Genomic DNA, 17,294 nt, shown 5'->3' with positions numbered 1-17,294 from the left:
TATATATATGACACATGTTACTGCAGAGAGAAACACCAGGAAAATGCAGGACAGGGGCGATGCTAGCAAAGAGCACACACATGGATGAAAGCAGTGACCAGCAGGATACAGGCTCCTGACAGCACTACTGCAAGACAGTCTGTCCTATACCTCTAGGCCAGTGCACCTCCCTCCAGCCACTCATCATCTTTGTGCCCTCCAGGGAGGAAAGCAGGGCATTCCTCCTCTGCTTATTCTCCTTCACCCTCCTTTTTGGCAAGTAACAGAGCACTGAAGAAGGTAACAGTAAGAAAAAAAGCAGAAGGCCATCCAAGTTGAAAAATCCATTGGGTGGTTGGGGAAACAAGCAGCCAGAGGAAAGTGAACAGAGGCAAACGGAGAAAGAGACACATTTTTCTGTGTGCTCCAGAAATGCAAACCTGGAAGTAGCCATAGAAAAAAAATCTCACTGCCAGTGCTTGAGGCTCTCCCTGCCCCTCCTGAGCATCTGAGAGAACAAAGACCTTAGCATAGCCCAAAGCCCTCACTGTGTTTTGCAGACAATGGGTTTTCTGCATACCCCAAGACATGTCCCCAAGATGCCACTACAACCTGCCTGACCACAGAGAAGAGCTCTGAAGCTCTGCTATCAGCAATCCTGCCACACCAGCACTATCACAAGCTGACCAGCAAACTTCATTTGGTGGTCACTCCTTTTTATACCATGTGGTACGTAGGAACTGCCTGGGGGTTTGACATCCTCCCAGTGTAAGTGTCAATCAGTTAGCCTTGAAAATGCAATAAGCAGCCAATTGCTTGTTTTCTTCTTCCCTTTCTATATATCCTTTTTCATGCAAATTGCCACTTTTTATTTTTTAACTAACCTAGATCAGCACAAGTCAGATTCAGTGCCAGCATGTCACAGATGTCAGAAGCAAGAATTTTTTTGGTGAATTTTAGCATTAACATAGTTAAAACCAAAACCCAAATCTTCGTAGCAAGGCTCACATCTACATCGTCTAAGACAGTAGGCACAGACACGGTGCTCTGTGCACTGTGCAGGATGCAGCAAGGCAAGGGAACCCTGCAAACCACAGAATAAAGCTCTGCAGCCTACAAAATAGACCAGGATTACCCAGTGGGCCTACCAATATATGATCTTCCTCTTCAAGGAACTTTTATATCGTCCTGATTTTAAAACCCAGCAGAAACTGCTTCAGCTTTGATGCTGTGCATTCATATTGTCAACCAACCAACACCAGGGTATCCTTTCCTCTTGCAGTAAAATCCCACTTTTCCCTGAGGTCACAGCTGGTAGGGCAGAGCAGACCAGGCATTCAGCATTTAATCATAAGTATCAGCTTGATCATCTAGGCTTGCATGGCTTCAGAGCATTCCCACCAGCTGCAAACACCAGACAAGTAACATCACCATCAGACAGCAGTTGCAGGGGTATCTGGTTTAGCATCCACAGGGAAGGAAATCATCACCTTGCATCACAGCACAGAGTGACCAATCTGTGGTCAACCAAACTACTCTCAACAGCCAAGAACCCAAGCGCAATGCAGTATGTTGGAAATGTGGATTCAGAAGAGCAGGAGGTGTTGTGACACTCGGCCTCTGTAGGACTGACAGGACAGAGGCCATGCCAAAATCTGGACTGCAGAAATGCTGGGCCAGAAGGGACTTCAAACAGCCACCCAGCCACGAATCCTCTCTTGGCTTGTTTGTCTTCATACTGCTCTCCAAGGCAACACCAGCGCAGCTCTGCCAAGAAGGAAGCAGGACAAAGCTGCAGTTCCCAGCGATGAGGATCGCTCACCCCACCATCCAGGAAGGGCTGCTGTGCTGCTAACAAAGCAGTTCCTAATGCTTTCTGGGCCAGCTCCAGCATCACTCATTCTCCTGCACCACCACCAGGAACTGGAACCTACGTTTTGAGAAATGCCAGCCTACCCTGCTGCTAATAGGCGCGACACAGATGACGCACTGGAAGACAGTGTCCAGAGAAGCATTTCCATGTACAACATTTTTCTTCTAGTCCTGTCCTTAGAGACTGAGATGCTTTGGGTGCTGAACTCCTTACTCCACCTTCCTGGATGTTTCAAATCTGCCATGTTCTCTTCCAAGTCTCCAATGTATCAGGTGCTCAACTACCTCTCCTCTCATTGCCTTCCTTCCTTCCTCCTATACATCATCTGTTGTCTGGGCAAAACCATGTAACTATATTTTGAAATAATTCTAGGAACATTTATTTGGCTTTTTCGATACTAAGAAAAATTTCCTTGTCTCAGCTCACAGTGTGGACATGTAAGCTGTGGCTACAGAACTGACCACATGCTGAGCTGCAACAAAGCCGACACCAGGAAAGCAGAGATAGCTGGCTCCAAAATGACAACAGGAGACAGCACCCCATGAAACCATAGAATTATAGAACTATTCAGGTTGGAAAAGACCCTTGGGATTACAGAGTCCAACCATCATCCCTACTCTACAAAGTTCTCCCCTAAACCATATCCATCAACACTACATCCAAATGACCCTTAAACACATCCAGGGATGGTGACTCAATCACCTCCTTGGGCAGCTGTGGCCAGACACCTTTGGGTTGGTGGGTTTTTTTCCCCCTGGGTTTAACATATGCAAATCTTCCGGCTATTCCTCGTAAGTGAAGCTTCCGAAACTGAAGCTTCATTGTCCCAAGCGACCTGCTTTCATCTTAAAAATAAAGGGGCTGAGACTTGACGCAAGGTTTGCTTGGTTTTTTAATCAAGGTTCTATATGACAACCAAGACTGAATTATTACCTTTGACGTTTTTCTGTGGGCTACTAGAGATCTGCCTCTCTTGTAACAGCACCTTGTAACTGTCGACTGTCATTCACAACCAGCTTGTGACCCACTGCAGCTCCTAGATCCCTTTCTGCAGCTAACCTGTTACAGCTCATTTGGGGTCTGTGCATACAATTTCTAAGAGCCCTGTTTTGCACTTGTTTTTATTTACTTTATTTTTCTTGCCTTTAAACAACCACTCCAGCTCATTAAGACAAATATAAGAGAAGATGCTATCACCTGAAGTATCTGCAATGTCTCTGGTTGCATTTAATCTTCTGTAACCTCTGCAGTCTATCAAGTCTACAATATAATCTGCTACTGACCTTCAAAACGCCTTCTTGATCCAACAGCAAACCATTTATTTTATCTTTTTAAGTACCCACTTATGATGATTTCATCTTCAGCACATTTCACAAGTTTGTTCATCAAGCTGTCAGGACTTCCTCAAGAACTACTCCACTGCTTTCAGCACTTTTTTGGTCATGTCACTGAAATACCAGACTTGGTATGAGTTTGCCTAGTTGTTCTGCAAGCTCTCCATTTTTCAGGAGAATTTGCTATACCAGGAGGTACCACAGTTAAGAGCTGGTAACTCAGATGGTACAAGTTCTGCAGTTGCTTGAAATTTCTTTAAAGTCACATCAAGCAGATCACCCATTCCACATTCAGGCTCAGCATCACCCTTTTACTTCAAGTCTCACCTACCCAGATGTCTCTCTGTTGCTATTTTCCTTGGCTGAGCCAGCACTTCAGGGCTGCAGGAGCTCACAAAGAAAGGCTCATGCCCAAAGGGTTAAGACTTACTTTTTCATGATCTTTAAATCATAAATATGATTTCCACTTGAAAAGGGAATGCTTCATTTAACAGATGCAGTGGCTCTGAAGGGTAATGCAAGGCTTTGAAGGAAATTAAAAAGAAAGGAAGCAAAAGGAGAAAGCAAAATAACACTTCCAGAAAATTTTCCAAAGGAAATGAGACTTGCTATTAAATGATAAATAACAGTCCTTGGAAAGTGGCATTGTCTGTGGTCCATTTTTAATGAGAAAACACCCCTGTTACTGGCAACATGCTGATGGGATGCATCTGTGGACAGCAGGAGCGTTCACTGGGAGCAATCATCTCAGTCCTGCAATCTCCATCACTTTTCAGTAACCAAAATGGCACAAAAAAGAAGTGGCTTAGAGGAAGAGAAAATAAAATGCATCCAGGGCAAAAAAACAAGGGCTACTGTTTTCCATGGAGGGAGGACAGAAGGAAATACTAGAGATGAAGCACAGGAACCAGATCCAAAGTATTGTCTTAAGTACTGCTTTTGTTTTCCACGTGTGAGGGATGCACACAAAGCTACCAGGAAGCAAATTAGGTTGTTTAGATTAGAGGTTTTAGATTGAGTATTAGGAAAAAATTATTCACTGAAAGGGCTGTCAGGCACTGGAACCAGCTGCCTAGGGAAGTGGTTGAGTCACAATCCCTGGAGGTATTTAAAAGATGTGTAGATGTGGTGCTGAGGGACACGGTTTAGTGCTGGACTTGGCAGTGCTGAGTTAACGGTTGGACTGATCTTAAAGGTCTTCTCCGACCTAAATGATGCTATGATTCTACAAAATCTGTGCTTACCCCAGTGTCCCCACAGGACATGAGGTGACCTCCCACACACTCGAGCATTCTGTGTCCCCAAGATGGGGACACATTGGGCACCCAGCTACAGTAAACCCCTGAGCCTCTTTTCCCTCGGGTCTGCCACCAAGACAGGACTTCCTGGGGAGGCATGTGATGCTGGAGCTCTGCTGATGTTGAGCACTTCAAAAGTGTAATTAGCCTCATTTTATGCTGATAAATGAGTCCCAGATTCCTATGGCAAAGTGACTCTCTGATGGTGAATGGGCACACGGTGTCAAGGGCAGGTAAGCACAAGACAAAGGACTGGAGCTAGCCAGCTACAGGCACAGCCTCAAAACCAAACCAGAGGGACCACAAGCTCTGACACTCCACCATCACACAGGAAGCCTCCTGGTACCCTGGCAAGGGGATCATTTTTGTCACTTTGCTCCAAGCCCAAATAGCTCCCAAGTCCCAGCCAAGCATTGCCAAGCCCAAGCCACAGGGTTCAGCTGCAGATCCACATCCTCCACACACTCAAGCCAACTCCAACTTTCCAAGCTGTACCAGGAATTAGCCAGAACCTACAACTGGCTTCCTGAAATACAACACACTATGCCTCATTTTACTGTGTGGGTGACCAAGCACTGGCTCAGGTTGCCCAGGGAAATTGTGAAGTCTCCATCCCTGGAGATACCGCAAAGCTACTGCACGTGGCCCTGGGCAACTGGCTGCAAGCAGCCCTGCTTGGGCTGCAAGGTTAGACCAGATGACCTCCAAAGATCCTTTACATCTTCATCCTGCAATTCTGTAATTACAAAGAAGTATTGAATTGCAATCCTGCACATTAAATTAGCTTTCCCTGACCTGGTGCAAAAAACACTGCAATTATTCAACTTCTCAACTACTTCTGACATTCTTTCCATATATGAGGTTTAAGCTTTTTTTTTTCCCTCCCCCCCCCCTTCCTTTTAACAGGAACACAACCCCACACTTTGCAGATTATATAACACACACACACACATCACTCTTCCAAAACAGTGTCTGAAAGCATTTGTTTGATGATTTTTTTTCCTCCCCCCCATAAACCACCACCCTGCTGGTCTCATATTGTGTGGCCTGACATTCTTTCCATATATGAGGTTTAAGCTTTTTTTTTTCCCCCCCCCCCCCCCTTCCTTTTAACAGGAACACAACCCCACACTTTGCAGATTATATAACACACACACACACACATCACTCTTCCAAAACAGTGTCTGAAAGCATTTGTTTGATGATTTTTTTTCCTCCCCCCCATAAACCACCACCCTGCTGGTCTCATTCATTGTGTGGCATTTTGCAACGAAGCGTAAAAACAGTATTAATCATAGCTCTGAAAAAAAAAACACAAACTGAGGTTTGAAGTAACCATTTGGAAGGAAAACTTCCAGGAGCCAGAGGGACTGACAGGGCTGGAGACTAAAGTCCTTCTTTTCAAAGGCCAAGTGTATCCCAATATATCCCTTGGACAGCTGCCCCGAGCCAAAGTTATAATACTTTATTCTTCAGCTCAAGTAGCAAGAAGGAGATTTGGTACAAGATCAGGACAAATACCCTAAGTGAATGGGGAGGTTTAGAGGGCAAATGCATTGTAAATCTAACCTGAGGCTTGACCTCTAACTACAGCTTTGGTGAGGATTGATGTCTGAAGCCTCAGCTGTCTCTCACCTCCAGGATGCTGCAAGGATTGGGGTCAAAATGACCAGGTAAGGGCATCCATACCCAGCAAACAGAACCTGAGCATGCCAGACTGAGGACTCAGAAGAGTGTTGCTTCAGCAACAGGCAGAAACACAGAGATCTGCAAAGACTGAGCCAAAATATAAAAATTATTATCATCTTTATGTTTTCTGGCAAACACCATTGGATAAAATCACTCCCCATGTAAATCAAGCTCTTTGTCTACCTCCACAGATTTAAGGCTTCTCATGGACACAAGGAGGGACTTCTGTCAAAGATGGAGTTGGGAAAAAGTATGAGGCTCTTTCTACATTAGATGCTTTAGGACAGATCTGCCAGAGGCTTTGGAATCCCTCCGCATTGGAGGTAAAACATTAATAATTTAAATGCCTCCTTTTAAATTAGGAAGGGCACACTAAAATAAACTATTGAAAGAGAAAAAACATCAAGCTTTCCATCACATCCAACTCAAACACTGACATTTTCTCTCTAACCCCAAAGTGGTTTCAACAAACTGGCAAATGAGGAATTTATCTTTTTCTTACCCGTCCTTCCCCAACATTTGCTCCTCTGCCATTAACCTTCCTGGCAAAGCAGTCGACCGTGGGGACAGGGCACACCAGACATCCTGGCACAGAAAGTTCCAAGGTGCTGCAACCAGGGGTAGGGGTGATGTAAGCAGTGGCAAAGCACACCGCAAGGCATGACAAGTATTCTGGGTATATTTTTTTATTTGTGGGATAGGACAGGTCTGGATAGGATTGGATCATTGGAAGGGACCTACAACCATCATCTAGTCCAACTGCAAGTACTTCATATTAGAAGAGAAAGGGAAAAGAGAAATTAAAAAAATCAGTGATAGATCTCTTTTCTTCTTTTAATCAATAAACCCAGACTCTTGAGCACGGTGACGTTCCCTGCTTATTCAAAGCACATGCATCTCTGCCCATCTCAGCTACTGATAACATTTCTTATCAACACGTTTCATTCTTTCCCATTCTTGCAAGAGCTCTGCAAAGTAAAAAAAAAGGATATTGTATTCATATTTAAGAGGCAAAAAAGGCTGACTGGGATAGGCCTACCTCACTATCAAGGCTTTTGCAAGAGCAGGAACATGTGGCAGCCAAAGATTTAGGGCTGCCTACACAAGCCCCACCGGGGAACCCCCAGATCCTTTGTCAGGAGCCAGGCTGGGTGCAAGCCCCTGTCCTGGTATGAAGGTGGCCAGATAAAAGCTTGCACTCAAGAAACACATTCCTATCTTCCACGTAGTTGTACATACTTCAGATGACCAGTGAAAATTTACAAAGAAAGATGCATAGAGCTGGGGAACATCATTCCTTTACTCCATACCATTACTCCTGTAGGACATTCAGCTCAACCAGTCAAGCTAAAGAACAGGATTTGAATCCCAGTGCAGCCCTGTGAACACTGGAAGACTGCAACATCATGTTGCTAAGGATGTTTAAATACATCCTTTTCTTCAGGAAAATAGAAAAAGGAATAGCTATTCAAAACCAACATGCCAGCTGATCCAGTGACCAAGTGCCTCCTCCGATAGGTTTTTTATACAGTCATAAACTTCAAATTTATTTTGTCTCCTGCTCCCAGCAGCTCCTGAACTGTGTGAGCTAAATATTTATAGAAGAGTCACTGTTTGTTTAAGTTTCAATCCATACTCGCTGACTTCAAATATGCCCAGATCCTGAAATGACAGCTGATTACAGAAGAGCCTGAAAACACAGCAGAGGGGACCCTGACGCTTACCAGACCTTTTATCTGGATGCTTTCTCCAGTGGTTGTTTTGGGGCACCTTTCCTAGCTTCTTCAAATGGAGAGGAACCGCAGCTCCCACCAGCCAAACGTCATGTTCCATCAGATGCTTTGGCACAGCTCTGACCAGTGCCATGGAGCCCCAGGTGTTGGGGAGCACCCAGTGTGCTCCAGAGCTCACTCCTCTCTGACTCCCAGCAAGGTGGCTGGATTGCTTCTGGAAATGCAACTGAAGAATCAGGGCAGGTTGCAACCACCTCTGATGGTCCCAGACTGCAATCAACCTGTGACAGATGGGGCATGACATGGTGTCATTCCGGCTCAAAAAGTCCTTGCAACAGCTTTTCCAATTTACCATAGTGTACACTCCAATAGCACAATGAAGCCCTCCCATATCTTACAGAGTAACTTAGGATACCCAAACTTTTTAGCTAACTGCACAACCTGTCAAAAGTTGAAAAGAGACCTGTAGGTGCCAACAGGCTTCTACTATAAGTTAGCCAAGTCCAAAAAACCAGATAGCAAAGGGTGACAGCACCTTCTTGCACATGGTGTTACACAGCTTCGCTGGTGGGCCAAGAAAAACTGAGACTGTGCTTCAGATGTAGTGATTTAAATTTATTCATCCCATCAAGTCACATGTGCGCCCAGTTAAACAATCCTGGAGTCTTCCATTTGGGATACAATTAGAGACTCGTCACTACAAAGGTGCACACCACCTATCTTTAAAGCAGGCATAGCACTACACCAACACATCCTAAAGGAACATCTTACCCTGTAAATTCTCAACTTCCAGCTTTGCAAGCTCCTATAGGAACAGCAGAAGCAGGGAGACAGCACACAAGCAAACACACTTTTCTGCACCTTCCAAAGAACACCCAAGGCTGATAATTCCCTTTGTTTTTATGGTTTCACACAAGAGTTCCAGAGCGAGGAAATGAGCAGGAGGTACTTACTAACTTCAGATGGGTGAAAGCCTGAGATGTCTTTGCCAAAGTCCAGCTACTTCAAACCCAGAACCCAATTTGAAAGGCCTTTTGGATGAGTGCATGTTGCTGAAGAACCCACTGACAGTTATTGCTGTGCTCACCCCACCAAGATGAACTCTTTATCACCACTGCAGTAAGGTGGGGCTCAGCAACATGTCTGTGTCCTAGGGTTCTCTGAGCAATAACAGGACCTGTCCTCCTCTGCACAGGGTGTTCCAAGGCATTTTGCCCCAATAAAATAGAAAATGTGGTTCTGAGCAAGAGGACTTCTGTCAGGTTTGCATGCTGCCATCGCTGAGAGTGAACGACCTTGCATGGATGCAGAACCCAGTCGCGCAAATGGCTGTGCCGAGGCCACGCGTGTGTGCACTATCCACACTCCTCCTCACATGTATTTTCTATCCTGGTATGCCTACACACACGCACACAGGAAAGCATCTGATGAAGTTTTATGGATGTGTTCGTATGTACATGCACATGAATATGCATGAGGACACAGGCCCACCGCAAGCAAGCTGTGCTTGCAGAGATTAAAGAGGAGACAGCAACATGGTGGCTGGCAATAATGACAAGCACTTCCACCAGTAAAACCCAAATTACTCAGCCAGCGCACAGCCTCTCATCTCTACAGAGCAAGAAAGCCACTTATTTACAGATGCCTTTACTGTGATACGACTTTTAGAGAAAGAAAAGAAGCCGCCCTGGCTTTCTCATATTTTATTTCTCCAGGTCTTTGCGGAGAGGCACTCAGTCATTGGATCAGCTGGCACGTAGGTTTTGAATACCTATTCCTCCTCTTTTCTTTTTCCCGAAGAAAATGATGCATTTAAGCACCCTTGGGCAGAGATATGTTGCATGCACATCACAATGGCTGGTGGGCCCACTGGAGCCCCTCATTACCAAGGGGTTAAAGGCACAAGCCTATGACAAAGGAGCCTTCAAAATTGCAGCTCATCTCCTCCAGAATAATTCAAACCATGGGCCTGGCTTTACCAATGCTTCATGGACAGCAGACGTAGATGGTTCATGGAAGAAAGTAAAATTTTACTGGGGCACAGAAGAGAGACACTTGTCTATTTTAATTCACCTGGTCCTAGAAAAGAAAATTAAAGAAACAAAAAAAAGAAACACAGCCCCAGCCCCCTTCTCCTTTTACATAAATATTGGATCTGAGCATTTTATGCTCTTATGAAGTTAAAAATACAAAATAATATCAAGTCTATGTGCTGCATCTTTTATCAAAGCCTTTTATGAACATCAAAACCAGCTCCTCTGTGCTCTTTTATGCTTTCTGGCTGTCACTCACAATTCATAAAAGGGGACTAGAGAGATACAAAGGGTAACGCACTTCCCAGCACTGTCACAGGGAGCCAGAGACAAAAAAAACAGCTTTTTCTCAAAGCTCTGAAATCTAAGAGCAACTTTATGATATGTCACTTTTAGCACAAGAAATGAATAATAGATAGTCAAAATATAATAATACTTCTACAAGTAAACAATGCTTTGCAGTGTCAAAGCTTTTCAGCAGCACTGCCAAACCTTTGCAGAAGGATCAACCACCATCACACCACCAAGAAGCAAACACTGCAAGAATAAACACACGTTTAACCAAAAGGCAGGGTCTCTCTGGCCAACCTCCATCTGTGTTCTCTAGAGACACATAACCAGATCCCCTCAAAAAAAAAAAAAAAAAAAAAAAAGAGGTATGGAGATTAACAAGATGAACCAGATACTCTTTACACATAAACTTGACTCTGACCCTGCCATCTCTAAGAGACCTGCAATAAATCCAAACCTCCTCCTCATCTGTAAGATGAGCAGGCTTACACTCACCTATACACAGGATATATGAGCATTAATTAACTCCAACATTAAAAAACTCACCACATTTAAAAGATGGTAGCTGCTAGAATATTCATAACTCTTACCCAGTCTGTTTGTATACCTGGATATGGAAAAATTAACTCATGCAAACCATGGCAAACCTGAGAGCACAATTTAGATGTTCAGCATATTATCCACAGAAAGCAAATTCCACAACTTGCAGTCATCATTATTTTTTTTCCTGCCTTACACAGTAAGAGGAATTTGAAGGGAGGAAGTGATAAACCCACGATAAAAAAAAATTCCAGTGAACTTTCAGCATTATCCTAACCAAAAAAGAATTTCCTCTTTAGTCATCCACAGGCAGGGTAAGCCAGCTCCCCCATGAATCACAGAAGAGCAGGGAAAAAATGCTTATCTGGGAGATTGCTTCTCTTCCTAGTACCTCAGTATTTAATTTTTTAAGCAGGGCAAAGGCCAATTTAAAATCACCTGATTCTAATATAAACGCAGCCCTGGATATAACTGCTTAGGGACCCCAGCAGGAAAGAGTTGCTCCTTGCAAAAAGTTTAATGAAAACTGAGCCAGCAGGGAGGGTGATGGCACCTCAGCATCCATTTACTGCAGGATGCTGTCAGCCAGCAGGAGGGCACATCCATGCTGTAAGTGGCTGAGCTGAAAGACAACAAAAGTCTCCGTAGCCCAGAGGGAGCCAGGGCAGGGTGAGGGTCCCACCATTGCTCAGCACCTCTGTAAATGCCCCAGCACTCCCCTTCAGGGAAGCCAGGGTGGGTGTTAAGCCTGAGCTGGAGCCAGACAGTGGACAGACATCTACCTTACAGAGGCACCAGGGCTGGGATGCATCTGTACCTCATTCCCCAAGTTATATATACACACCATAACATATATAAAAATATATATGGGGTTTTTTTTCACAGCAACAGAGCGCACGCTCAGGTCCTCTTTTTGCTGCTGGAGCCTTGGGTCTCTAATTCAATCTTCCGGCTTTGACAGTGCAAAGGTAAGGAGGCAGCACAACAATGGTCTGCAAAATCAGAGCTGCCAAAACGGCAGGATCCCCAGAACATTGCAAGGAAAAAGCCAGGAGGATGGGTGTGAGATTCGCTTCCAGCTCATGAAACACCCTCAGAATATAAAACTGCCCAAAACAGAATTTTGTGTTTCTGAACTGGGCTCCACACCACAGAAATCAGAAGATTAGGCAGATCCTTGGTGGCAGGCTGGTCCCAGGACAGTTTTTGTCTGCTGCCCAAAATCAGCAACCAGACCAGCATAAAGACAATTAAAACTTAATTATAAACTCTTCAGATCATGTCCCATTCATGGCTTTGAGACTGTACAAATCCTGCCACCTTCACCATGGGCCCCTCCAAGGGCCTCTCACAGCTTTGGGATGCCAGCCAGCATTGGAGGCTTTACATTTTCATGGCATGAGACAAATTTCACTACAAGTTCCTCAGTATTAATCCACATCATGCTGCTCAGCAGATGGGAGCCTAAGAAAACAGCCTGTCGACACCTTTGGCTCTGCAGAGCCCCTTGATGCAATGGCAAGGGATTCAGGAGACAAGCAGATCCTCTTGTTTTGCTGGCTTTAGCAACATCTTGTGATAGTTCACTGCTTCTTTGCAACCTGAAGCAGCACAGTAAGTCAGCAGACACCTAAGTGTTTCCTGTGCATAGTAAATCAGCACCTGCAGATGCTGGAGCTCTTGGATAAAACAAAGACCAAACAGTAAGAAAGGTCTTTCTTCTAAAAATAATTACTACCATGCTTTACTTGATTTAAATACACAGAGAGATAGAGGACCATTCAACACACTAGCAGCATTATTCCAACTTTTAAAAATATATAAATATTTCTTTATTTAAAAATATAAACATAAATAAACAGAAATATGACCTTGTGTATCCACAACTAGATGACCTGCAATGAGGGCATGAAGTTTGGGCATAAATGGCCGATGCCGGTAATGAGAGCCCCAAGAGAGGGATAGACTGTAAGGAGCAAAATGTGTGCTCCAAAAGGGGTTAAAGGCTTTACCATAACCTAACAACCGAGATCCACAAATAATTTGCGTTGCTTAGGTTGACTGTTGCTGCTGCCTGGTGAGCAAAAAGCTCACGTCCTCCAAACCATGATCCTGGAGTCAACAGCAGCAGGATGAGCACAAGTCCATCAGTATCCCTTGCCCTGGACATGCTCTCCTCCAAAATACCTCTGCCCTGATGGGACAGGTAAAGACATATCTAAGCAAAAATTTCAGCATCAGTGGCTGAAATCTTTTCCCCAAGCCGAGGAAGGAGCAAATCCAAAGATTCAGCTAGAAATATTTTAAAAGTGGCACATGGACTTTTGGCAGCCAAGGTTAAGTATCTTTAAAAGCACTTGCATTTCCTGCCCTCAATGCAGCAGGCAAATCTGGCCTGTTGAAGGGGTAGGGTAAGTTGCCCACAGACTACAAACTAAAACTAGTTTCAGCTCCAATTCCAGAGAACTGAGAGTAATTTTAGAAGCAGCAAACCATCAAACAAGAGACAGCATATGTAGATTAAATCCTCTTCCTTTGCTAGGCATCAATATGTTCAACTTAAAAAAACATAAAGACTCCCAAAAAAAAGCTTAATTATCAAATTTATTTTATAGCTTTTAGGTTATTTTTTCCCCCCTTAAACCAATAAATACTTGCAATTCCTTTATTTGCTGCCAGCTGGGGAGAGATTTCAAAACTCCTGCAAACCTGCATTTTCAGTACTTGTCTGTGCTGGGCACTAAAAAATTCCTCTTGGGTGAGAGTGAGGGGTTAGTCATGCCAAGAACATCCCTGCAATGTGCCAGGGCTGCTTTTCACTGTCATCCAACCATTGTTAATACAGGCTTAGCCCATTTGTGATTTTTATAATCAGTTATGTGCATCTGAAACACACACCCAAATAAAGGACTTTCACAAGCAAACTGAAGCTTTTTGTATTTGTTTGAGTTTTTTTTTAATTAATAACGTGCATCTGTCCACAGACCTACCCCCTAAAGGTCATTCTGACCTGACACTCTACACCCTGACTCAAAGGCTTTGGTATTTTACCAGCAAGCACTTTAAATGCTGATGGAGTTCATCTTTTAACTAGCACCAGGGATGCACCTGGCAGCCCCCCAGCGCGGACACTCGTGCTGACCAAGGGGAAAACCTTTAAATTACACTCCCTTTGAAGCTGCCCCATGTCTGTGCAGGATGAAACTGGCTCTGAACAAAACCTGAGATGATTTTTATTCCCTGTAAAAGACAGCTATAAATTTGTAACTGATAACTCCAGAAATGCAGCCAATGCCTCTTCTCGTGCTCCAAATGCATGAAGACATCTGTGTACAAGGGGTGATTACATCTCTTCTGGCTCCCTAAACAAGAGGAAGAAACCCAAGGAACTCCCTTGATATGCTCTTCCTAAAAGGTTGAGCAACAAGGGCTAGGAGGAGACAAATAAACACATTTTGCACATATGCTCCAAGCCTTCCAGAGGTGTTAAGGGCTTTAACTACATGCAAGGAGGAAAGCCCAAGCTCCTAGTTACATACAAAAGATAAAGCTCATTCCAACATAATGCACTGCTGACAAAGGACCTTTTCACATCGTAAAGGAACAAGTGGAAATCTGGTTTGCAATGTCTTTATCAAACTTTTGGCTGGGGAAAAAGAAAAAGCCAGGACTTTAGATATCAATGATGTTTGCTTTAATTGTAGATAAAAAGCTCACACTGCCAGTAATCCTTCCTTCTTAGGTGCCTTAGAAGTTGTTAGGCGCGTGTTAATAAAACACCAGGAACTTTTGTGATGGGAAAGCTGTGCTCTATGTTCCTGAGAGAGAAAAAAGGCTGAACATCTTTCCTGATCAACCCACGCAGTGGGGCTTGACCACTCACAAGAGTTAATTCAGGTTAAACAAGGAAAACTCTTATATGCAGATGAAGGGCTGAGATCCAAGCCAAATTCTGGATTTTTAGCTATTTCTTAATTTGGTGAACAGGATCAGGAGTCTCTGGGCAAACCTCTCTCTGGAGCTGCTCTACAGTGGTACCCACTGATCTGCTCACCTGGGACCCAGATCCTGTACTAACCACCCATGCCCTCCCTCCAGCTCTACCAGAAGACTCAGCAAGGCTATGAGGACGCTGGGATCCTGGGATGCCCAAGCTACTAGAAAGTCCAGCCAGGGGTTGGGTAGGTGATCCCAGCTCTGCTGTCCAACATGCAGTGATGAACCAAACCTGAGTTGCAAACCAGCATTTTGCAGCAGATCTAAACAAGAGTGGAGCCTGGCTTGGTGAGGCCAGATGAATCTCTGCAGCATTTACTTGAGTTTAGTAAATTCTTTGTGTGCCTAAGGACAAAAAACTAGGGAGACATGAAAACCTAAATAGCACTGTTTGTAATGTTACAGCTTTCACAAAGGTCCAAGCAAACAGATGTGGTGACTTGACCAGAGGTACAGATGGAGTCACTGGAGGACTCAGCTGCAGAATACAGATTTCCTAACTGCCCTTCTCTTCTCTCTTGGCCATCAGAGAAAGCCTTCATATATACAGAAGAAGCATCATGCAGAGGGAGTACAGTTATCATTCAGTTCTATGTCATTTGAGCCAGATTACAACATGCCACGTGAGCAAAGCAGGAGCACAGTTCAGTGGAGGGAAGTAAATGCTGAAAGACCTGGTCCTAGTGGATGCCTCTAAGGCAGAGCACAAATACCACACAAATAACACCAGGGGTCTCCACCCTCCCTGAGGAGTGGGATCTTACAGACACTGCTGGGCTGAGCCTCCAAGAAGTCTTCCTGGAGAAGGTCCTGTCTTGGCACATGACTGTGTTGCACAGGGGTTGACCACCGACCATGCCCACCAATCTGGCACAATGCTGCTTTTCACCTACCATGTCCAAATCCCCATGGTTAATTCTAGCCTCTCTCACAGGAACAGCAAGCACTTGACTTTCCTGCTAGATAAAGCAAAAAACCTTTTTATCCTCAATCTTTGTCTACCATCTATGGTTGGTCTACAGGTCACACCCAAATTCAAGAGCGAGGCAACCAATTTTGTTTCGCCCCCATGCTCTAACCCCTCATTTCCTTCCTTTAATCTGCTCAGCAATCATGCTTACAAAGCAAGAAGATGAAACTTTCAATGCTTCACAAATGCTGATGGTAATGCAGAATAAATGTATAGCAAAGCATTTTCAGCCTTTTCCCTTAAGCAGCTCCTCTTTGTCTAGTAAAAGTAAGTCAAGCTAGATTCAAAGAGCTAACTTCTCTACACCATAGAAAGAGCCATGTCTTTGCCAGTACACATGGGATGATTTAACCCAAACCAGCACAACAGCCAAAAAGGATGATTTTCACAGCAAATTGATACCCACGGAGACCAATGCAATGATCCGGTTCTAGTACTGAAGAAAATGGGAAAAAAGCTTATCAGCTTCACAAAAATATCTAACTCACTGTAAATTACTACAGAAAAACTGAAAAATTGGTTGTTATTGTCACAGCTATTGAGTTATCCATGTCTGTATTGAATATTTTTAAATGTAAAGCCATCTCCTTTTTTACGGGCTTAATCATCCGCAAAATGACATTCTTGAACAGAAACACTGTCAAACTAAGAACAGAAAAAATGAATTAAACACGAATGTCACCTCCTTTGAAACCAGACAATGAAGCCCCAGTAAGCTGATCCACAGGCGGCTGGTGCCGGCTGTATGTTACAAACGCACTGGGTACCTGCCCAAGAGGCTGGGCAGACCCCAGAGGGGGAAGCAGCAGCAGATATGAGCATCTCCACCCACCTCCTCAAATGCGAGGCTCAGGTTGGGTATAAAAACCTTCAGAAGAAGCTGACCCCACTGCTCCACACAAACCTGTATCTCAAATTTGGTCCCCGACCTAAGGAGGAAAGAACACTTTCTGAGCGTGGGACCAAGGACTTTGGAGGGTTGCACCTCTAGCAGAAGCTAGTAAGGAAACAAAATGAATCAACTCCTGAGGATCAGGAAAGCAAACTAGCTAGAGAATGACAAAACCACCTACTTACCTGTTGGACATGAATGCTGCTGCACTGGAAAAGCTCTGGGAGAAGAAAAAAAATCCTTCTGCTGCGTAAAACAATGGCTCCATCTTGAGAAAACACAAGGGGAGGTATTCCAGTAAGTGGGTAGTTGGCTATAATCCTCAGGACATGGAGGCTTCCTTCCCAAATGACACAACATGACCCAGGAAAAAAAAAAAGGGTAAAAAGATGGTAGGAGCTTCCAGATGCTTTTATCCACTGTCAGCTTTCTCCAGAGAGTCCACACATGCCATGATCGTAAAAATCCTTGGAAGTTACCAAAATGACCATGCTGCCAGGCTCCTCCAAACATTACTCCAGACCAGTGGGAAGCATTGGGCTGGGACCTTCAGAGAGGAAAGGGACAGGGTGTTACTTGACAGCTCTTGACTTCTATCTTTTTATTTATTTCTGCACAGTGGGAAGTTTTTAGGGCTTTTTCTTTTCCTTTTTCTTTTTTTTGTGT

Source organism: Chaetura pelagica, unplaced genomic scaffold (genome assembly GCF_000747805.2).
Source record: "Chaetura pelagica isolate M959 unplaced genomic scaffold, ChaPel_1.0 scaffold27, whole genome shotgun sequence".
In the NCBI taxonomy this organism is placed as follows: domain Eukaryota; kingdom Metazoa; phylum Chordata; class Aves; order Apodiformes; family Apodidae; genus Chaetura; species Chaetura pelagica.
The sequence above is the reverse complement of the archived record's forward strand: the minus strand, read 5'-3'. Positions refer to the sequence as shown.